We start from the raw sequence: 24,201 nt of genomic DNA on the forward strand, positions 1-24,201 counted from the left end.
ATCAGAATACAATCATCAATGTTCGACCAAAGAAAACTTGGACGACACGTGATGCGTACAGAAAAACTAGCAATAATTAATCAATCAAATAAATTGACGAGATAAGCCGACATGAAAGAGCTTCATGATTCATAAGTCATGATTTTTAAGTTTGCAAAAAAAAAATCTATTAAAATACATATCCGCATAGCAATATAATTTTTTGCATCTGTTAATGGATATCATTAATTACAGAAAAGCTATATAATATCTGTCACGCCTGATTTTGTGGTGCAATAATTATTACCATAATAATACACGTTTCAGAACGTAAATCTGTCTAGATGTTGTCATGCAGATAACGTCATAAATCAACTGAGCTTTTAATCTTCGTATATCGTGAAGATTGATAGGCGTGACTGGTTATCGAAATTTTATTACATATAGGAGAGCTCTGAGGACTCTGGGGATCAACGACTTTGATGATAATAATTATCTCTTCAGCTATACTTTAATAATAATAAGATAGTGTAAAAATGGAGAAGATAATAAAAGATAATATAAAAATGGGACTTTTTAAGAGATAGCGTAGAAAAATCGAATAAGCAGTAGCGAAGTGCTCTTGTAATATGGCTTTATTATTAAAAATTTTATATTAATTATAAAATTGATTATAGACGTTTCACGTAAGACGATTTAATTTTCTTAAAATCAAAAAACGCGTTGCAGTTTAAAAAATATTTATACAAAAAAGATATTACGTGTGTTAGATAAACAATTATTTCAATATAAATATAATAAATGCTATTTGAATATTATTGATATATATTATCAATCTGAATTTTATTATTTTGCCTTGATTTTGCAATATATAACTACAACAAAATAATTTATTAGCGTCCCCATAAACATCTCGTTTTAACAAATATCGCGACAAGCTATACGAGTATATCTGACGTTTGAAACCGCTCTTTCTATTTTGTTGAAGACGACAAGCCCCGTTGCGATCAATCATTGATCATGCATTCGATGACATTCGCAAAAAGAAACAAGAAAAAAAAAAAAAGAAAACGAAAGAATGTAGAATTTTTCCAAGCGTGAGATCGCACGCAGGAGAATTCACGAGAGTCTGGAAATTTCCATCAGCACGTGCGCGCGTACGTGCCGCAACGATCTTGTTTGTTTCATGATACACATACATATATCTGCAAGCTTCTCGTAATTATTCCCGCGTAGCCTCCGCGTGTCGAAGAGTGTGTTTATCGTAAGCGCACGATCGGTAATCGTTCGCACGCACGCACGCACGCACGCACACACGCATATACGCGAGCATGTACACAATATTCGCGCGCATTTTATCGTTCACGTGTGTGAGTGATTACATATGCATAAATCTTCGCACCACATACGCTGATAATATCTCGTATATCTAATCGTGCGAGTTCGTACTCTCCGAAAGAATATTATATGTTTTCGATATTCATCGTAACGTTGTGTTTTATTAAAAAATTAGGACGAGAAAATAAAAAGAAGAGAAAATAAATTGATCGTTTTAAAAATAAATTTTAGCACATATACTTTTGGCAATGTATATTATTTTATAACATCATGGTGAGCAGAAAAGATAGCTTATATTGGTAATAGAAAAAATAAACTCATTAAGTTTTCCTTCTAGATGCCGCGATCCTGCGAAGCAACGACGTATGGTTACGCAACAAGCGTTTCCATAATATCTCGTTGATGAATCATTATAATAGAATTAGCTTGTTCCCCCCCTCCCCAAAAAAAAGAGAGAGAGAGAGAGAAAAGTAAATTATATTTTTATTTATTCGGAAATGAGCGATTCTACGAATTCAATTTCTATGCACATCGTAATATATGCGATGTTTCATTCATCCTTTTTGCCGGCGAAACATGAAGCATCGATAAAAATGATGTGTATTTTTGAACACACAAGGTTCAACAATTTAACATAAGTAATGAGTTATATAAACTTGAAATAAAGTTCCATGGACATAAAATAAAAAATAAGAATATTGTAAGAAATGAAAAAAAGTTTAAAAACGTATACCATAGCCGACACAATATTATACATATAAAAAAAAAAAAAAAAAAATTCCCTTTTTATCTAAATGTTTTCCGATCTTTTCTGCATCTTCAAAGCTTTTGAAGAGTGCAACGCAAGATGGCATACTGTACATGTATTTATACCGATTCACATCTTGCATAGTTTTAGTATAATACATTTGACATTCTATTTATTCTTATCTATGTTCCTCAAACGTTGTTAATATGTATCGGATGATCAGCAGCGTGTATAATAGACGCGCGCGTTAATAGTTCCGCTTTATTTGCCCTCTTACACTCGCTTCGCGAGCTTAATATGCGCGTCGTACGCCGCGTTCCGCGTATCGAATGTCGAACAATGACGATTATTTAACAGTTGCCGTTTGCAGATATCGATCATAGCCAATGGGAATCACGGAGCAGTATTATTTGTGCGAAAGTGGCGTGATGCGCGCGCCATATGTATGATTCATAGATATCCGCATGTGTGTTCTCCGTGTCAGGGCCAATAGAAAGATTATTTTTAATAACAAATGTGCAATTATCTTTACAGCAGTGGTTAATGGAATTTTTTTTTAACGGAGAAACGATGATTTTTATGTTTGATAAAATGATGGATAGAAACTGATAACGCATATGTCAGCAATATTTATGCAATTTAACAAACAATGAAAAATGATTACTGCAAAGAATTATGATTTCTTTATTTTGAAAGTGACGAATTAAAGTGATAAATTAAATTCTAAATACGAAGATAATTTTTATCTCGCTTAAAATTATCGATAAATATCTTTTATATCAAAATTTGAATTATGCAAGTATTAAAAATAGAAAAGCTCTTATATCACGTAACGACCAACGTGAATTCTAATAGGAAAATTTGGTTTCTTTCAAATTCTTAAATAACGACATTCTGTCTGCGTGAACGATTAAAAAATAATTCATTTATTAAATAAAAAATTAAATAAAAATTGCAACATTAAATATACACACTTTTTTCGTCGTTTAACTGAAAAAAAAAAGGCGGCGTTTTTTCTTGATTAAAAATATTCATAATCAATAAGATGTATAAATGAGAATCATTTATATTATCTTTCGTATAATGATTATAAAATAATATGCGTAGTTGAAAATTTTTTTATAATTGAAATTAATTATTACTCACACGTATTTATTACATTCACACGTATTACTATTGTTAGAGAATCAGTCATGATGCATACGGATTTTGATTATCTCGCGCTATAGCTCTATGTATAGCTCAATATCAATAGAGATGTCACAATTATAAGAATGTTGAAATCACGAGAGAGGCGTTAATGACAATACGCGTCGAAATATTGATAGTTTCTTCGCGTGGGAATGACACACGTGTCATTTCGAGAGATTTAAAAATGCTGATAGGTCAAAGGTTATTCTATCAACGAGGAGAAACTTGCTCGTTAACGTCTAACATTAATTCAGAATGATGCGCGGGCATCGATTCCTGAGATATAATCTAACTTATTCATGCCCGTAACTTCCAAAAAGATGCGAAGATAGCTCACACGATGCGCTTTCACTTTACTCTAACGAAGATAAAAAAAGGCGCGTTAATGTTAGTAACATCGACATTGATCGGTCAGTGAAAGCAAGCTCAAAGATCAAAGTGTTACAAATAATACCGATGACTCGTTTAAATCTTACGGTTGATGTTAATGCAATTTTTTTTCCAAATACGTTATGAAGAAATGAGAAAAACATACAAAGTACTCGAATACAAACCAGTTTCTTTTATAAAAGATTACATTTCGAAAATTTAATACTTTCATATTTTACAGGAATTGAGAAGAAGACCGAATACTTTTTATTTATAGATATCGATCCATTCTTTTCATTTATAGTATATGATAGCTTTTTGATTGATCGAGTTAAAAATGTATTGTATATATATATTTGTATTTATAGACAAAACATAAATTACGAATTGAGAGAATTAATAGTTTAGAATTATATAAAGTTATAATTTACACGTATAATTTAATTAAAATTTCTAATTTAACCATATTTTATAATCATACCTTTCACTCTTGGAAATAAAAATACGACTACGTACATACACACACAGTCATATCACGTGCATCCGCATTAGAAGAAACTACAGACTTCTATATAATAATATACTAGACTGCGAGCTTCTTATATACTAGTCGTATATTCGTGTCCCGAAAAAGTATGTACTAAAGTGCTGTATTGCGCATGCGCCAAATAAGCTTGCAAAGAATGTTGTTTACATTCACGTATATGGCCGCATATGACAAGAGAGAAATTTAAGAGAAGAGAGAGAAATAGAAGAGTAAGTATGCATATAATACATAAAAATTTATATTAAAATTAAAAAATATCTTCTTTATATAAAAGATTAATCAAAAGATTAGGTATATATTTTTTTAACTTAACTAAAGCAGCATTTTTTGAAGTAAAAGAATTATATAACCTAATGTTAAAAAGCAAACGAATAAAATTGCAGCGCATCAAAATATTGGAGATGAACCTAGGTCAACATGCCGCAAAAATGTATAATAAACGAGTGCCAAAGTGTACAAAGAAAGAATTGTGGAATTTCTTTTTTTAAGTAAGTATATTGACATATATATGTTGTAATGTTTTATAATATAGAATTGTGATATATACATATAAATATAATATTAATATGTATTTATCAATTTTTCATCGAATTTATTTTACATTAGTTCGATTCATCCACAAACATTTTATAATTTAACTTGACATGCCAGCAGAAAGCCACATTCCATCAACTTATTCGGCGCATGCGCTCTAACCTATGTACAAGTTTTGTACATAAAAGTTGGGTACATCTCACAGCAGGAGTTCACAGTCTAGTATATTATATAGAAGTCTGTGGAAGAAACCGAGCATTTATATGCGGGTTAAGAACGTGAATTTCGAAGGTTAAAGGTGAAAGTAACGCGAGGAACGATGAGACATAAGAATTGAGAGAGACAGAGGCCAGAACTGAGAACAGAACGAGCATGGCGCCGGTCGGTCGACCGACTGAATGGAACGGCGATGCTTCGCGCATTGATCCTTACGCAATAAGAGCCTCTGCAACGAGTCGCGTCGTCGCTTAATTATCCTAATTATCCGCCTGTTCGGCTTACGTTAGAAACGTCCCGACATTCGCGTTAAATTTTCTCGTCAATCGCTTGCTGCGATGTTTTCCGCTCTATAAAAGATTTCGCCTCTTCATATAATCGATTGAAAAAGATATTTGTTTCCTCCTCGCATCTCACGATCTTGATCTTCACCGATTTTTAACGCTTTAGCGCAGCTTCATGTGGATTTGCGCGGTGATTTTTCCGAATGGATTTCGTCTTAATTTTTTTTTCCACAAAATCCCTTTCATAAATAAATTCCATCTTTTTCTGTTAAATAGAAGGCTAATATATATTTTTAAGAGAATTACACATATTTTTCCTATTTTTTTTTTTTTTTTTAGCGACGGTTATGTTTGTGTATTTGATACGACACGCTGATACTATTTAGTTATGTTCCTTTTCGACAATGATTCAAAATAATAAATAGATTGCCCTTTATGTCTCGCTCTCTTTCGTTCCGTCGACGTGCTCTACGTGGTCTCTTCTTCCTTATGGACGGGCGAACAAAAGAAACACGAGAAAAGCGATCAACATTTCGCTTTCCGGCCCAGAAGAGCGTGTCGCCCCTCGAAACTCTCTCGCGCCTCTTTTTTGCTAGTTTCTCGAGCATGAGCGCGCAAATAAGCGAAAATAAGCCTTCAGTTAGGAGAAAAGTATAAAGACTGTATGTAAATTTCAGGCCGGTAGCACTTTTGATACTCGAAATATATTTTACAAGTCTCGTCGTTTCTCTCTGAATCACAGCTCCGAGAAGATAAAGATTAAAAAAAGAATGACTGTTTGATTTCAATGTCAAGCTATTTATAGCTTTTGTGTTGAACAAAATTAGAGAATTTGATGTCGACAATTAAACGCAACTTTTGTTTACTACTCTTCTGGTGTCCAGATGTTGATTTTGCGATAAACGATGGCGGCTTTCGAAAAACATGGTGATTTTTACTCGCCAATAATAAAAGCGCGACTTTCCAGTCTACTTCCTTCGTAAACCTTGTACGGGTGCACGCGTATGAGACTAACCGATCGGAGTACGACTGCAGAATGAGTAAGAGAGTAATATGAATCAGACTCGAGAACTATGAGAGTCGTAAAGAAACCGCACACACGGAAACCGGAATGCGCTGCGGCTGCAACAATGCAACTTCGCACACCTCGCGCAATTATGCCGCGCGCGAGCGTATCGTATGCACAATAGCGAAAAGTGAAAGTACGTGTATATATATATATATGTATATAATGTGAACTTTAATTTCTTTTTTCCCCCGCGGACGGGGAAAAAAGAAATTAAAGATCTAGGATCGAAGGCGAGGTGAAAGACACGGGGAAATGATTAGGAAACCCGAGAGATGCAGATTAAATCGTATTTGTAATTTTTATCCAGATAATTAAAATATTGGGTGATTGCATAAGTTCGTGCCCGATTTAAATATAAACTTCAATAGATTATATTTTAGAGATAACACTTTTATTAATCAATTATATAGTCTCCATTCTTTTCTACAATGCTTTTCCAACCATCTATAAGCTTGTCGATTCCATTTTTGAAGAAAGAACTTGGTTTTTCTTGAAAAAAGTTTCTAAGGTGGTTTTCGACAGTTTCCTCGGAATTTAGATTCTTGCCATTCAAACTATTCTGCAAAGACCGGAACGGATAAAAATCTGAAGGCGCAATATCTGGAGAATATGGCGGGTGCTGCAGAATTTCCCATTGCGACTCCTGCAGTTTTCCTGCAGCTTATTCCTTTCAGTCAGGAGACGCAGCACCCACGTATCAAGCTTGGAAATGTATCCAAGCTTTTTTAAATGACGACAAGCGGTTGAATTATCGATGTTCAGCCTCTCAGCAATATCCTTAGTTGTAATCCTTGGGTTTCTTTCCACTAAGGCATGCACAATGTCATCATCGATGCCAGAAGGCCGTCCAGAGCGGGGTTGATCCTCCATGTTGAAATCACCGTTTCGAAATCTGCCAAACCACTTTTTGACTGTTCGGAGAGCAGGAGCGCGGTCCAAATAAACGCTTTGAATATTTTTTTGTGCAATCCCAACACTCACGCCTTTCCGAAATTCATATAGCATTACGTGCCGCAAATGCACCTTTTCGTTCTCCATTTTTAATGATTTCTCTTATGCACAAATGGACTTATCTGACGCTAAATTGACATAAAACAACGTCATCTATTCGGTGTAAGCAACAATTAGCACACGAAAACAATAGAACTCCGCCATGCAGCAACTTAATGCCATCTATGAAAATCGGGCACGAACTTATGCAATCATTCAATATATAGTAGGTTATATATACGACGACATCGTATGCACATAATTATATATAGTACGCATCACGTGAAAAAATCACGCAGAGATTGCGCCGGCGAATTATCCACGATGACAATGAAGATTAAAGAATCGCAATTATCTCGCGCGCTCAATTATCACTATAATAAAACGGTGAAAGAGAGAGTATTTAATGAGCGGACATTTTCGCCGAAAGCGAGCGTGATTCACGTTCGATTGGTCATTTGATGATAACGCTTGTCTGAATATAACTTTATTTATTCTTAGCAATTATATTACTTATATTTCTTTTTATATTAATTCATTCCATAATAGTACACTTATATAGATACAATATTTAGAATACTAAATTACATTATATAGTTATGTCGAAAAACAAAGTATTTTGTAAATTACAATAGACATATAAAAAACTCTTTTTACAATTTTTATAAATAAAAAGAAATTTATATTTTTATTCATAAATAAATACGAACAAAGAAATAAATATTCATAAAAAAATTTTAAATTTTATATCAATATATATATATATATATTGTACATTTATATATTATAAATAAATATTTATATGTATATTTTTTATACATAGAACAGAGTTCACAAATAACAATAATGGTTAGCATTATCGCCACTATACCATATTATAGACTTTCCTCCTCGATCTAGAAACGCGCGAGTACCCCCTCACTAGCGAAGTATTCGCGATTCAGCGATTTTCCGCGAACTTTCCACGTGACGGTGTCCGCAATAATGGCGAAGCAGTGCGTTTCACGGAAGCGCTTTCATTATCTATTTGAATTAGAGAACTACCGGCTGTTCGCGCGGCGGTTTTCACATTTTCATCACGGTTCACTCGACTCGCGCAGTTTTTTCTTTCATACACGCCGGGTGTAAAACGCTGACGGTAAACGGGAGAGCAAAGTATCCGCGATGAGTGTCAGTGACTTCGTCTGTCCACGTCTCGTAAAGAAATCGTGTAAAGAAACTCTGACAGACACGAACAAGCCGAGTGCATTGTACCGTTATTGCGCGATCAAAAAAGCAACGGAATCAAAAATCGGAAAGTGATCGTACATTTTTTTTTAAACGCGCCCTTTTAAAAGAAGCAGTTTTATATATATATATATCGTTACCACATAAAACAAGAAAAAAATTAAAATAGAATTTTGTAATGGTACATAGTCGGAATACATTATCGTAATGATAAAGTTTCAGTACGAGTATCGTACATACTTCTGAAGATTTTATCGCAGATTTAGCACACTTTATTCGGCATCTTGCAGCTTATCTGCAGAAAATCTAATGTATGTAGCAGAACATGTAGCTAATAGAGACGATAATAAATTGACGGAGTTGTTCTAGCGTGTATGTATAGCAGTTTTTGCTTAAGACAATCTACGCTATGCATTTCGCGACCTCTATTAAGCTAGCAGGACCAAATCAGCAGAATCAAACTGGACCTATCAGATTATTTAGTACCCATTTTGTACTAATTTGTACCAATAATAATAATTTTGTACCTCGTGCCATTTTCAAAAAAACCGTGGCGCTGCTATCATCAAATTAAGCTAGCAGGACCAAACTAAAACAAAACGAAAAAATAAAAATAAGACTAGAAATTGAAAGGGCTGAATTTGTACTAATTTGTATCACCCAAATAAACTCAATATATCTAATCCTTATGCTTAAAACAACCCCCAATTGAATTTAGCCCTATTAAGCTCAAGAGTAAAGTATTCTTTCCAATCAGCAGAATCAATCGCTACTTATACACTGGACGCGGCATAATTTGTACGCGGCCAAAATGTGAAGTTTCAAATTTTGTACCCCCGCCGTTCCTTCGAAAACTACCCCCGACTTCTATCCGTCTCAAGAGTAAAGTACCCTTCGCGACGAGCAGAATCAATCGCTACTTGTACACACAACGCGACATAATTCGTACCATCAAAATCTAAAGTTTCAGATTTTGTACCGTTTTTTTTTTTATTATGTTTTTCATGTACTCTTGAGACGGATAGAAGTCGGGGGTAGTTTTCGAAAGAACGGCGGGGGTACAAAATTTGAAACTTCACATTTTGGCGATACAAATTATGCCGCGTCCAGTGTATAACTAGCGATTGATTCTGCTGATTGGAAAGAGTACTTTACTCTTGAGCTTAATAGGGCTAAATTCAATTGGGGGTTGTTTTAAGCATAAGGGCTAAATATATTGAGTTTATTTGGGTGATACCAATTAGTACAAATTCAGCCCTTTCAATTTCTGGTCTTATTTTTATTTTTTCGTTTTGTTTTAGTTTGGTCCTGCTAGCTTAATTTGATGGTAGCAGCGCCACGGTTTTTTTGAAAATGGCACGAGGTACAAAATTATTATTATTGGTACAAATTAGTATAAAATGGGTACTAAATAATCTGATAGGTCCAGTTTGATTCTGCTGATTTGGTCCTGCTAGCTTAATAGAGGTCATTTCGCGAGAGAAAAAGAGAGAGATTTTTCTATGTTCTTTATTTCCTAAAGATTGTTAATATCACATTCTCTTTTAATTCTGATTTATTTTATAATAATTATACTAAATGTTTTTTTAGAGGAAGAAACTTGGATATATTGCCCGTTTTTTTTATTAAACTTAATAACATAGAATGTTGATTTATTTATTATTTTTATTTAATCCGTCCTCTTGTACCTTGTGGTGTCGGGGGTAAAAAAACCTCCATCTATCTCTGTCAGTTGATAGACGAGCACCCTCAGCAAGGGCAAGTCCCTTGTGCCGCAAGATGTCCGCGACATCATCTGTCCACTTTCGGGTCGTCTTCGGGGCCGACGTACAATAGAATATTAATAAAAAGTGAAAATAGGTAGAAAAATCAAAGCGTAAAAAAAGAATCAAAATAGTAGGAAATAATATCTGAATTTTTTGTTCAAATGAGAAAATAATAGTTTCATATCTTTACATAAGATAAACAGATGTATAAAGATCACATAATAATTGTGAAAAAATGCGGTGATTTTGAACGATTTAAAAGAAAATGCATATTACTTGCAGCTTCCATTTTTTACAATCGACAATAAGAATCAAATTTTCAATTATTAAAGCTTTTTCGAAACAAACAGATTATTATGAATCATACAGAACAATAACACTATTGCCTGCAGGCCGTAGCGGTTGATGACACTGTCATCGTGAGTCAGTCAGTTGGTTACGACCGTGTACATACGAATTTATACCTATAGAACAATTTGCATGTGTAGGATATTCTCTGTCTGAAGCCAAAGAGGCATTTGCTAAATATATTGCAGCTATACGCGGGCGGATGATATACAATCGTCGAAAGATTGTCGAAAAAATCAATTTTCATCTCCGATTAGATCTAAGATATAATAAATACAATTGTAAAATCTAGTTATATAAAAACAAAATTTTCATAAAGTTCAAAAACGTTATATAGAATGCAGATACGAAGGGAGTAGTAATTTTCAGAAAGTTAAAGCTTCCGACATTCGTATTATATGGTAGGGCGATTTTGCATATTCCGTCTCCTGGTTCAAAGAGGTCGTTGATAAATTTACGTTAGCGAATTTGCGATCATTGAGAAACATTTTTCATCCGGATTCAATTTCATTTTATCGAATATTAGCATAAATGTCAGAGGTATAATTTTACTTGTAGTCCTTGAATAAGATATAGAATAAAATCAAGTTTTATGTGTAACGAATTAAATGAGATGATGAGAGTGTAAATATATTCCATTATTAGTTATTTAATTTTCTTATAAGTGTAAATCCAGTATTAAAAGCTTTATTAATCATTAAATTAAACGCTGATTAAAAATCCTTTCAAATTTATATCGATAACTATATAATTCAACGTAATAAATTAAAGAATTATAGAGAAATATATATATCTTTCGTTGTTACTTTAATTTATTTGAAAATATATGCGGCTATTAGAAGTTTAATTGCAGTCGTACTATTAAATACAGCGTTAATTGAAAGTAATTGTAAATGGGCAACATAAGATAATAAATTAAAGGGAAGTGTTCGATTTAATATACCATCGAGAACTTACGCAGATACTATAGATTTAATTAATTTTTATTTCAACATAACGCCGACTTAAAAACAGAGATGATTATGCGATCGATGTCTAAACAGAAATAGAAATAGAATAAAACAGCGATATGCATAATACATAAATCGCGGCTATTCTCGTCGTGAATCTCCGATGAATTCAATTAATCCTCGCGAGATCGTACCGCATGTAAATTAATCGAAAATTAACCGGCTGAAAATTAATTTTCAGTTTCGCGCGAGATATTCAAGCATATCGCTTTGCGTATAAATAGAAGAGCAATTTTGTCCTCTTCATCAATCTCAAAGGAGTTTGTCAGTTTGCGATAAAAACAAGTGTGCGAAAATAATATGACGATTCGAACGTAAAGATCAAATGTGCCTTCGACGTGCTGTTGATCGAAGTGCTGATGTCGCAAAATTTAAATTTATCTCGGTGGATTATACAGAAAGACTGTGACAGCCATCGAATATACGCGACAAGTCACCGACGTTATCACAATCACATTTGATGAGTGAACAAGCAATGAAAGTAGACGACGCGATTTAAGTCCGCATTCATACATCTATTCGAGAAGCGAAGTGATATGACTCATGTTTAATTTCAATTAAACGTGACAAAGTTGATACGCAATTACAATACTAAAAATCATTCAGAGATTATTATATATATAATATATAATAAATAAATATATTAAAAAAATTATTATAAATATCTTGTATTTTTAAAACTTGTAGTCATGTCGCCAAAAATATAATTAAAAATGCAATTTAAAAAATTAATATATATATATATATATATATATATTAGCATCGAAATTTAGGGTGATCGAAATTATACGATATATATCCGCATCGATTAACGGATAAATTCATGAACGGGAGCGGCGAGAAACACGCGCGGATGATATATGGATATACTAAATAAAATACGCGCGTATATACGTGCGCGCGCGAAGGTCCCGACTGCTCGTAAAATAAGACGCGTGATTCAGGCGTCGGTCGGCCGCGTGACCGCGAAGACTTTCTTGCGCGTAAAAAGGCGCGCGCGGCCCGCACACGTGCGTTTACGAGCGATGCGCATCCGTGCCATCGCACGCGTGTGCGTGCACGTTTACAGTCGCGAAGAAGTCCCGCACTGTTTTCGTGCCACCGGCTCTATCCCCGGGGTTTCTTTGTCTCTCGCGCGTCTCTCTCGTTGCTTCTTTTTCCTCTCCACTCGTGACCCCACACACCACCTCCCGCCTCCACACACGCTCTTGTATTCTCTTTCCTGCTTTGCTCTTTTCTTTACAGAAAGGAATAAGGAACGTGGGAGACTTTCGGATCGCTCTCCGCATTTTATTATTCTTCCACGACGAATCTTAGACATAATTCGCGATTTTTATGCGATCGAGCTAGTTTACTCGGGAATATAACTAATGATAAAATTATTTCGAGAATTACTCACGGCCATTAGATGATATATACAGGGTGTCCCATTTTAATCTCCTCAGGCAAATATCTCAAGAACCAAGTCCGGAAGAGAAAAATGTTTCAGACAAAAGTTGTTTGGTTTCGAGGGGGCCATAAGATGGTACCATTGGTTTGACCTTGGAAAATCATTTGAAGATCAAGTGAAGGTCAACTTTAAAATCTTAAATAGAAACCCCCATTTTTTATTTAGTATTCTTGTAGCTGACATCGAGAGCTTTCCAAAACACTGTAATAAAGTATTTTTTCATTAAGTACTTTTTGAGTTATTTTATATTTTATTCTGACATATTTTGATATAAAAAATTAAATATCTCGTAAAATATTTAATTTTTGAGAATCTTACCGTAATACTTTTATGTACAGAATAATGAGACAAATTAATTAGTGCCAAAAAAAAACAAATTGTTTTAAAAAAATACATTGTAAATAATTTTCTTAAAAACAATTTTTTTTTTTTTATACTAATTGATTTGTCTCATTATTCTGTACATAGAAATATTACGGTAAGATTATCGAAAACTAAATATTTTACGAGATATTTAATTTTTTATATCAAAATATGTCAGATTAAAATATAAAATAACTCTAAAAGTACTTAATAAAAAAATACTTTATTATAGTATTTTGGAAAGCTCTCGATGTCAGCTACAAGAATACTAAATAAAAAATGGGAGTTTCTATTTAAAATTTTAAAGTTGACCTTCACATGACCTTCAAATGATTTTCCAAGGTCAAATCATTGTCACCATCTTATGGCCCCCTCGAAACCAAACAACTTTTGTCCGAAACATTTTTCTCTTCCGGGCTTGGTTTTTGAGATATTTGCCTGAGGAGATTAAAATGGGACACCCTGTATATATATTTCTTCCATGCGTGACTTTACACAAAAGAGAGATTAAATATTTTACGCTATATTTTAAACTATTCTTATTGCACAATTCTAATATATCAAATCTATATTTTTGATAACAATATGTAACAAGATCGATAAATAATAAATAGAAAACTTATGGAGAAATTATATACAATTGAAATTTAATAAAATATGATTAAAATATGATTGTATAATAAATAATTTAAAATATAAAATATTGAATTTATAACCCAATTTGAGAAAAATTACTTTCTTGTGTAAAGATTTAGGAGCTTCGTATAAAATTCTATCGTAAAAGTTTTGTCGAATAACAATTAATATCTCTAAAAAAACTCGTTCCAGCATATAAAAATATCGATCAATGCCGATACGTGTAGCAGCCAAGTCTACGTGTAAGGCAGTTTCAATTATTTCCGAAGGCCTTCCGCGATAGAAAAATAACCGAGTTGACATATCAGCTGGTATCACGGAACGAGAATTAACGGTAATATGCAGCGTTTCCGGCATTGGAACGAACCGTGGAAACTACGTGGCTGTGGTCACGTGCGATCGTGTATTGTAACTTTCAACGTATACTTACGATCATCTTGAAAATAAACGTAGACAATTATTTCGCCGGAGGGTGTTACATCGACATATTTCCGTTTCATATTAAAAGGTATGGTGTTATTTCGTTTTTTATTACCTACTAAATTAATGATGCTTCGGGTGCAATAACCGAGATTTAATCTCTGCTTTTATGCTCGTGGAAGGAAATGTACCCTTTTATTCGTGCGTAAATCAAGTCGCAAAGCAACTTGCAAGATGTATTTAAAGATACAGACCATACCAAATTATAAATTAAGTTAATGGCAATGTATTACTTGTATCGTTACTTATTATCTTCTTTTATAATTTTTGAAAACTTAATTTTTTAATATATTTTTATTTATCAACCATGTGTGTGTGTGTGTGTGAGTGCTATTGGCTGAAAAAATTAATTCTATTCACCAAAAAAAAAAAACATTCAAAATTAGTTTATTTTTCGAAGAATCCCTATTTCAGGATTAATTTAAATAATTGGGTAATAATTAATTTCTCCGAAAGCAACTAATAATTACTGTCCAACTATTCTCATGCCTGAATAAATAACGCCCGAGGTATAAATTCAATTAATGGAGTTAATTGATGTTTGCATTATATTTAGTGAAGCTAATTCATGCTAGTCAACGAAATATGTCTCGCGTACATAGTATTTCATCAATTTTTTGCTAACAAGTTTGCGATTTCGCGGAACCGCCTAATTTTTGACATTCGAATATCATTGTTGCATCATAAGCGTGCACTATATGATAGCAGTGCTATCCATAATAATCGCGGCCAATACGCGAATAGTTTTAGGATTACCGTTTTATCTTTTGTTACATGTGTCGTGTTAAAAATGATGGTAAAAAATATTGCACGATTACCGTACGATCGTAAAAATATAGTACGAAAATACGCAATTTTTAAATTGATTTTTAAATACGATTTTTCTTAAATCGTATAATGTAGGATATATGTTTGAATTCTTGCCGATTTTTCTATAACTTGATCGAAGCAACAGTTAATTAGAAAATATTTGTTTTAAGCTCCGTTTGAATAGAACAAAAACACCATATAATTAGTAACCGTTCTTATCGTATCTTATCTTTCAACGTGGAATCACATTTTTAAATAATTTCGAAACTGCTTTATATAAATTAAAAGGCAAGAAAAATCGCGTATCGCGTCTCAATTTCAATCGAGATTTTAGAATATTTATTAACAGCAGGAAATATGAGCATTCGTCGAATCGCCGGAATTATTCTGCAATTTACCTGGCTTAACCACAAGAAGCGATTCAGGTGAACGATTGCAACGAAGTCTAATACAGCGAAGGTCGCACGAATATTCACGCGAGCGGTCTCACATAATTTATCATTGATATCTTAATGTTATAGCTCGGCGGTCACGAAAATAAATTACATCGACAAACGCGCGAGGCTTTCAGAAAAATAATAGCGAACAAAATAAAAGTATACGCAAAGATTTAGAACTAGTTTTACTAACTTTAATTAAGTCAAAAAGAAAATACAATATAACAGCTACGAGTCATAGAAATTTCTCTGCAGGAAATTTTTTTTACAGCCGTAATTGAAATGCGTGTTGTTCTTATGCGCGGTTAACTTAATTCATCACGATGTCAAAATCGCATAAAAATATCTCGTACAATAGTAATAAATTTTAATTAAACATTTTCGAGTCGACACATAATTTAAATTTTAAATTAATGGCATGCTACGATATACTTTATTATTATTTTTATATTTTATTATCATAATTCGTCGAACTACTGCATTGTGTAAAATAATCTTTAATTTTTTGATATATCGCATTAATAAAATTTAAATTTAATATATACTTTCAAAATAATCGATAAACGAAGTAAGTAAAATTGCAATTCGAGAAACTAAAATTATAAAATTAAAAGAATTAAATAATTAATTTTCGATATACATATATACATAGGTATTAAATTGTCCCGATAGTTAATATCTTTTTTACTTCATTAAAAAGAATGAGTTTATATCTTTCGCTTGAAAGATAGTGACAATGCGATAATTAGCTATACGATCCGTTAATTACTTCAATATTTGTTTTCTATTTTCATTTCTACTTTTATAATATCAACCATACGAACAAAATACAATCGACACACCTCGTGGGTTCATGTGAGAGCGGAAACAGGACCGTCCGGAAAACCGGTCCCTCATTTTTTCCAGAGCGTGACGATGTCTACGGAGAGCTACCGAAACAGTCAGGATTGAAAACTTTTAGAATCATCGCGTAAATCAAGCGTGAAAGTGAAATCGAATGCCGCAAAAGTAGACGCTCCCCGACACTCTCGCTTTCTCTCGTACGAGGCAGAGAGAGAAGAGAGAGGGAGGGAAGAAAAATTATACACTTTGAAATTAAATATAAGAGAGAAATATGTTTTCCAAATAAAAAAATAAACAATTTTTTCGTTATGTCAAAATATGTATAATTGACTTTTCTTTCATCAACTTACTTGATTCTCCGCTTAGAAGACCGAACATTTTTCGATTATATAATCTGTTATTGCATGTAATGCGAAAATTGATTAACCTTATGCAACGATGACGAAATATTGACGTGAACACAAGACGTACGAAGTGACGTAATTTCTCGAGATTATCTCGGAGGATTATCAGGGGGATCGCGAAAGGTTGGCACAATGTTCGAAAAGCATCGACGAAGACGAGCACTTGCGGAAAGTGCAAGGTGCGCGGAAATGGCTCGTGTCCTTCCCCCTGCGTGTCTTTTGTGTTTACCAGTCCTTTTCATGAATACGGGAAAGGGACTGGCTTTTAATATGACAAGAACCCGTTGCGTACACAGTTCTGTCGTTCACGTAACCATTCACAAAAATTTACGATGAAAAATAACGAATAAATCATCTTGTAATAGTATCCTTTTCAATAAACGCCTCAACAGATTTGAAATGTACGAGGAGCACACATCTGTATTTAATAGAGATATTAATTAACGATATTCAAATTACATTAATCAAATAAATTTTTAAATTTTTTCCATAATTCGTACTTTCGATATTTAGAAAATTGTGCGAATGTATTGTTTGAAATATATAAATAAAATGAAATAAATATAATGAAATATATGGAATAAATTTTTACAAAACATGTATTAGCACAAGAATCGAGATTTTTGTAGATTGTCCTTTTGACATATCGTACTTTAAGACGAATAAACTTGAAAATATTGCACTTATAAGTATTTCATTAAATCCTTACAACATCACGTAAGCGAAACCGATCTCTTTTTAAATTTTAAATTTTTTCACAAAATTTAGAGACTTCTACAATGTGTGTCCGATGACATAATAGTAATCATACATTATTTTCATTACTATATTATCGAACTCTCATCGCGTCTAAACTTTAACTTGCAACAACGACGTTCTTTTGCTTACTTTTGCATCGTGAGAAGTCGCGAACGAGAACAGGCGTATTTCTTCAACCGCATAAAAGATCGGGATCACACCAAAATCCTTGCACAAAAACTGGCCGAACCTGCCGGATTACACAAAGCGTCGCGAAAAAAAAAAAAAAAAAAAAAGTTTCAGAAATCGATGCAACGAGTTGCCAAAGAACGGGCGAGTCGTCGCCGAGTTATCCCCTTTTGTGATGGCGTGTACAACAGGTCTTTTCAAAAATATGGGAAAATTTGTCGGATCGGAGGGAAGTATACAAAAGAGTGGGGAAGCCCCCTGGTACACGCTACGCCAATGATGCCGAGAGTCCGGGCGGTACAGGAGGGGCACGGGCAGAGCAGCGTACAAAGAGGGTCCCCCCCCCTCACCCTTGATATCCCTCCCTCCTTCCTTCTCATATCTCTTCATTCTCTCGGTCACTCCTTCTTTAGCACCGGCGGCAAACCTGAAGCAACAGGTTCCTACGCCCCTTCTTCGTGGCTCGCGTTCACCGAGCGGCTTTTTGTCGCCTGTTGCCTGTTGTGTATGCTCGGGGTAAGAGGTTTCCGCTTTTAGAAAGATTCAGAGGTTTCCGTTGGCGGGCGTCTCTGCTTCGGGGAGTAAAATCCCGCGCAAGAGAATGTCGAAAGGGCTGAGACGGATTAATTTGCGAGAGTCGGAAAACCGACGCAGCTTCAATTTTTCGCTTCGATTGCGAGTTTCCGCTTGAATTTTTCATATCCATAGCATCCGTTTTTAAGATATAATAACTGATTCGGAGTAAAAAAATTCGATGTGTTCCGTGAAGTCTTAATTAACATGTAGAGTATAAATTCGGGAGAAACCCATGACGAGAGTCACATCGGTCCATTCCACTGAAATTTTCACATTTCGATTCGTGTCGATTTTTGATTGCGCTCGAATATCGAAAGTCGAAAGAAAGTCCACCCGATCGAACGAGTTTCGAAACCAAGCCGAGGAGAGATTGCCGAGGAAAGTTACGCGCGATTCTCGTTCAAAGGAGAGAAAAAGAAGAGACGCGTTTCCGCAGCGGAATCCACATCGCGTGGTTGAAAGGAAAAACGAAACCGGAAAACTAACGATTGCGAAAATTATACCACCGAAAACATATTTTATCGTGTGTTTGATCATTAATGATAGATCTCGCATCGTGGCATTAAAAATCGAAAATTGCGAAAGTCAAATCAGAAAAATATTTATAATTTTCGAATCTGATGCGCATATATATATATTGGATGATTGCATAAGTTCGTGCCCGATTTTCATAGATGGCATTAAGTTACTGCATGGCGGAGTTCTATTGTTTTCGTGTGCTAATTGTTGCTTACACCGAATAGATGACGTTGTCTTATGTCAATTTAGCGTCAGACATTGTTCAGATAAGTCCATTTGTGCATAAGAGAAATCGTTAAAAATGGAGAACGAAAAGGTGCATTTGCGGCACGTAATGCTATATGAATTTCGGAAAGGCGTGAGTGTTGGGATTGCACAAAAAAATATTCAGAGCGTTTATTTGGATCGCGCTCCTGCTCTCCGAACAGTCAAAAAGTGGTTTGGCAGATTTCGAAATGGTGATTTCAACACGGAGGATCAACCCCGCTCTGGACGGCCTTCTGGCATCGATGATGACATTGTGCATGCCTTAGTGGAAAGAAACCCAAGGATTACAACTGAGGATATTGCTGAGAGGCTGAACATCGATAATTCAACCGCTTTTCGTCATTTAAAAAAGCTTGGATACATTTCCAAGCTTGATACGTGGGTGCCGCGTCTCCCGACTGAAAGGAATAAGCTGCAGGAAAACTGCAGGAGTCGCAATGGGAAATTCTGCAGCACCCGCCATATTCTCCAGATATTGCGCCTTCAGATTTTTATCCGTTCCGGTCTTTGCAGAATAGTTTAAATGGCAAGAATCTCAATTCCGAGGAAGCTGTCGAAAACCACCTTAGAAACTTTTTTCAAGAAAAACCAAGTTCTTTCTTCAAAAATGGAATCGACAAGCTTATAGATGGTTGGAAAAGCATTGTAGAAAAGAATGGAGACTATATAATTGATTAATAAAAGTGTTATCTCTAAAATATAATCTATTGAAGTTTATATTTAAATCGGGCACGAACTTATGCAATCACCCAATATATATATCGAGAATAATCATACATCTCTTGTAAAAGCAACGAAGAAACGGAATTGCGAAACTAGGATAATTTCGATGAGATAAATTCTCGACAGCGTGTATATGGAAAAATACATCTTACGCTAATTGACGTACTTTCATTATCGCAAATAAACACGACGATGATTTTTAGTGCATATTTATAGTACGTATCGCGATGTGCGATTTCGTGAAGATTATACAAGCCATCATTATGGCCATCATTAATAAAGATCGGCAACGACGTCGCAATCACTCACGCGATAATTATTTCCGAGCTGGTTGTTTTCTTTCTCTCCCTCTAACTCTTTATAGAATTTACGTATGGTTAACCGCATGATAGTAAGACGGGAAATGACAAGTCAACTATCTCGCACAGTGGTAGACTCATACCGGAAATCGTATGATACACGTGTGCTTGCGACGTACGCATAATTACACGACGAATAACTGACATATGCGAGCGCATGCTGCTTCCAGAAATAATGAAATCGATACGTGAGATTTTGTCGCGCGAACCTGATGATCTTCGTTTCTTCTGTTTTGCGTACTTACACAAGGTATTCGCGGGTATCACCGGATATCCTCACGATCGCGAATAAAGCTGAAAAAAAGGCAGCGATCGTTTCTTTGTTGAAATATCGAGAATTTTATTCCAAATGTCTGCGTCTGCCAACAACCGATTTCTCGCATACGCGTTTCTCGTTTGCACACTGATTGAGAGGAAAAATACCAAAGCACCATCGTTTCGTTCGTTTAATCTTTCGATCGGTATCGCTCATAAACACTACTACAACGCATAGACGATACCGCGTTATATATATACGCAGAAAAAATGGCGGTTTCGCAATATCTCTGTGCGAAGCAACCGCGTGTCCTTGTATTATTCCTTGTAATGGACAAGCGAAGGATAAACAACGGATGAAAATGATATTTACAGAAAGATCGTAATCGTTTCTTTCGCAATATAGGCTGTATTTCTCGATAATTGAATATTAATTAAATGACACACATATATGCACGAGAGGCGTTTAGAATTATTGTAGTTTATACTTAATCACACTTATCGTCTTTTTACTTATTAAAATCTACATGTTACGTTAAATTAAAATCATTCGTTATCGTCTTTTCTTCTATTTTTTACTTCAAGACATAAAAATTTCCATGAAGATAAATACATAGTTATAGATGGACGTCAATTTGTTGTAAATATAAATAAATAATCAATATATTTCACACCTACAAAATTGAAGCGATAAAATTGTTACATTTGGCAATATGTATCGCAAAACAAGGACGATACCTATGATACCTTCCCAGTGTATAAAAATTTTTCACGTAACAATAAAATATATAAATAACGATATGGATCGTAATCTTGTATAACTTTATATACAATGCGTCTTAATAATTGTCAAAACATACCATGAGTTCAATATTGATAAGATCATCTTACTGTAGGAGTCTCGTACAATAGACCGTGGCAAACAATCGGGTTAAGGTCACGTAAAAAATCTACGTAAATACGCAAAACACAATACAAATACATCAAAAGCAGCCATCTCTCATCCGTTTGACACGTCAAGTTCGAGAATAAATAAAACATTAGGATACGATTTTAAACTACCTATGACGTAGCTTCGGAAAAAGTTATTTTGCAATGTGAGAAGCAATGATTTTGGACTTCGCTTGTTATGCGTCTGGTAGAAACAATTCCTTTTCAATTAAAACTCCATTTATTATATAAATTGGACAAAGCCTATATGTTATACTGAAAAAAAGTCGTTAACTTAATTAAATGCGTTTAATGTTCGTTATCTTATTTCTTTAATTGAAATATATTTAAATAATCGACTTACATACTTAATTATTTCAACTAAGAAATGATAAGCAACTAAACGTATTTTTAATAAAGTTAACGACTTTTTTTTCTCAGTGTATACATGTATATATATGTATATATATACTCTTTAAATATTTGATAATTACAAATTCTTAAAAACTCTATATATTTATGAAAAGATTGGCGGTTGCGTCAGTTGTGTTAAAAAGGAATAGCACCTTGATTGTCAAGAATAATGCTCGTATTTGTTATGGTCCTATGCCAGGAAATTCTTTCCCTTTCATCAGCAAAATTATAATGAATACAGCTCGTATACTGTTCGTTAACGATGTACATATTTACTTTTCTGTGCTAGGAAATCCAAGTCTAGTCTAATATCTTTATACTGGTTTCTATTAAAGCGTATAGTAGAGTATTTCCGATTAAATATTCATATACTTTTGCTGGGACGCTCAAGAGAGGAACACTGTACCAAAACGCATAACAAATACGTCTCTGCAATGCAATACGTGCAACGGAATGGCGAGAGCGGGAATGCATTTGTTAATCCAACACACGCACCGATACACGCACGTTACAAGCGGTACCATCAAGTACCAGTGATATTCCGTGCGCAGAAAATAGCGCGCCAATTTCCGCTGACACGTGTCAAAAGATCTTCCCGCGAGAGAGAATCGATAAAATATGAAAATAATGCTTCTGACGAAGAATATTGGCAATTGTAAAGAATTCCCCAGAAATTACAATGAAAAAGAAAAAAAAAAGATTATCGAAATAGGAGCTGATAAATAAATTGAATTATAAATTAATTGATGATAATAAATACATTGATTGATAAATTGATTTTCAGAGAAAATCGATATTTAAATTAATAGCATAGAAATACAATTATTACGCAAAGATCTGTGTGATAAATGCGTTTCTAATTTAGTATGATTTGAATTATTATATTTATCCCACTTTTCATCGATCTTGATCCTATATTGCATTATATTATATTTGGGTTGCTATTCTTAAAAAAAAAAAAAAAAAGCTATACTTTGAACGCCGAAAAATTAAGTAGTGTGAAATCTCGTACGCGAACAAATAATCAATATATAAAATATATTTAAAAAAATAAAAATAAAAATAGTCTTGTCATTAATTTAATTATAATACAAAGAAGTCATAAAATACGATTCAGATGAAATCTATGGCTTATGTATGTACTTTTAATGAAAGTGCGAAAACAACGCATTAGTTTGAAGCAATTGATATTAATTCAATATTCTTTTTCGATTTTTAAAGAAATTCTCGGATAAATTATTAATTTTCGTTGATTTAAACATTGACAATTTTTCGACATATTGACAAATTAAAGGGATAAAAATAAGAAACCAGCAATGTTTCGATCATTAAATCAGCATTAACGATAAGAGTTGTCACACGAATCGTTCGATATCTGTCATCGTACGTTTAATGATATTAAAGTATTAACGATCGAGAGATCATTCAATCATGTTCCATTCCACGTTTCTTCCGATACTCGTGAGACTCACTCGCGTCACACAGAGAAACTCACGTCGGAGGAGAAACCCAAAGAGAGTGTTGTGCCTAGTTCTCTCTCTAAGGTGAGAGTCTCTCCTCCGGCTTGACTCGCGCGACCAGCCTTTTATTTACGTCGTGCGAGAACGCGCCATCGTTTCGTCTTTACGCACGATGAAGGCCTCTCGATCTATCGGCGCGAAATGAAGAGAACGGTTACTATTAATATATTCAACCGATATCTCGATGGACTATAGTGTTATTAACATATATCATTTTTTATAACTTTATTAAAATCAAGCTGAATTTATATATCTATACCAATTAAAAATAATCTCTCGAATATTCAATTTGATCATATCCAAAATAATTGAAAACATTTATAATCAACAAGGGAAAAAGATTCAGAAATATCACATATTTATAATAGAATATATAAATATATATATATAATTAAAATAATATGATGTGATTAATACTCTTACAAGTTATTATTATTGTTATTCAATACAAATAATGATAATAATAACTCGAAATATATAAATTATCTTACTGTTTTTATTATACTTATGCTATTATAAATTTACGATAGTCTTTAATACGCTAGTGCATTTAATGGAAAGATTATTGTTAATAAATTGAGATAACTGAGTAGTTAAAAAAACTATTCGCTTATTTCAATTGTAGAGAGTTCGTAATTATAATATGTCATCTCTATAAGTGCGATTATTTCG

The 24,201-nt window shown here is 33.9% G+C and overlaps 2 protein-coding genes and 1 long non-coding RNA gene across 3 annotated transcripts in view; 2 read left to right on the forward strand and 1 right to left on the reverse strand.

The window, feature by feature from the left end:
* The window catches only part of LOC138939809 (uncharacterized), a 187,735-nt gene that overhangs the window by 19,363 nt on the left and 144,171 nt on the right, over nucleotides 1–24,201 (forward strand). The gene's annotated exons all lie outside the window — the stretch shown is intronic.
* Nucleotides 1–24,201, reverse strand: part of Tis11 (Tis11 zinc finger protein) — a 36,218-nt gene that overhangs the window by 9,675 nt on the left and 2,342 nt on the right. The gene's annotated exons all lie outside the window — the stretch shown is intronic.
* LOC138939811 (uncharacterized) lies at nucleotides 4,307–4,917 on the forward strand. The gene is made up of 3 exons (XR_011447901.1): nucleotides 4,307–4,381; nucleotides 4,556–4,660; nucleotides 4,824–4,917. It is a non-coding gene; the product is annotated as an uncharacterized lncRNA (long non-coding RNA).

This window comes from Polyergus mexicanus, unplaced genomic scaffold (assembly GCF_030449975.1).
Source record: "Polyergus mexicanus isolate NDT 795.1 unplaced genomic scaffold, iyPolMexi1.0 SCAF_15, whole genome shotgun sequence".
Lineage (NCBI taxonomy): Eukaryota > Metazoa > Arthropoda > Insecta > Hymenoptera > Formicidae > Polyergus > Polyergus mexicanus.